The sequence below is a fragment of the Cebus imitator genome, unplaced genomic scaffold (genome assembly GCF_001604975.1).
Source record: "Cebus imitator isolate Cc_AM_T3 unplaced genomic scaffold, Cebus_imitator-1.0 Scaffold101, whole genome shotgun sequence".
Lineage (NCBI taxonomy): Eukaryota > Metazoa > Chordata > Mammalia > Primates > Cebidae > Cebus > Cebus imitator.
In genome coordinates, this window is record NW_016107416.1 from 503661 (window position 1) to 504673 (window position 1013).

A 1013-nucleotide genomic window follows, 5' to 3' on the forward strand; every position below is an offset into this window, starting at 1 on the left:
CAATTCTCCTGCCTCAGCCTCTGAGTAGCTAGGATTACAGGAGTGTGCCACCACGCCCGGCTAATTTTTGTATTTTTAGTAGAGACAGGGTTCCACCATGTTGGTCAGGCTGGTCTCTAACTCCTGACCTCATAATCTGCTCACCTTAGCCTCCCAAAGTGCTGGGATTACAGGTGTGAGTCACCGTGCCCAGCCCTGGCTCAATTTTTATTTTTATTTTATTTTCGAGACAGAGTCTCACTATGTCACCCAGGCTGGCCTTGAACTCCTGGGCTCAAGTCATCCTCCTGCCTCAGCCTCCTGAGTAGCTGAGACTACAGGTGCACACACCACCCCCACCATGCATGATTTGGATTTGTTTCATTACTGAGGAGGTTTGCTTTGATCATAAGGCGGTGTCTGCCAGTGTATTAGTTTCCTGTGGCTACTGTAACAAATTATCACAAACTTGTGGCTTAAAACAACAAACATTCTGTTACAGCTCTAGAAGGTAGAAGTCAAAATTGAGGTGTCAGCTGCACCACAGTGGCTCCCAAGGCTCTAGGAGAGAATCCGTTCTTTGCCTCCTGCAGCCTCTGGGGGTTGTTGGGCATTCCTTGGTGTCCCTCAGCTTGTGCGAAGCACTATCATCTGCACCGCCATCTTCACGTCGCTTACTCTGTGTCTTCCCTTCTGAGTGTTTCTTAGAAGGACACTTGTCACTGAATTTAGGGACTGTCTGGATAATCTAAGATGATCTTAAGATTCTTTTTTTCTTTTGAGACAAGGTCTGGATCTGTCACCCAGGCTGGAGTGCAGTGGCACGACCTTGGCTCACTGCAACCTCTGCCTCTTGGGCTCAATCAATCGTTCCACCTAGCCTCCTGAGTAGCTGGGACTAGAGGCACACATCACCATACCTGGCTAATTTTTGTATTTTTTTGTAGAAATCAGGTTTCACCACGTTGCCCAGGCTGGTCTTGAACTCCTGGGCTCAAGTGATCCACCTGCCTCAGCCTCCCAAATTTCTGGGA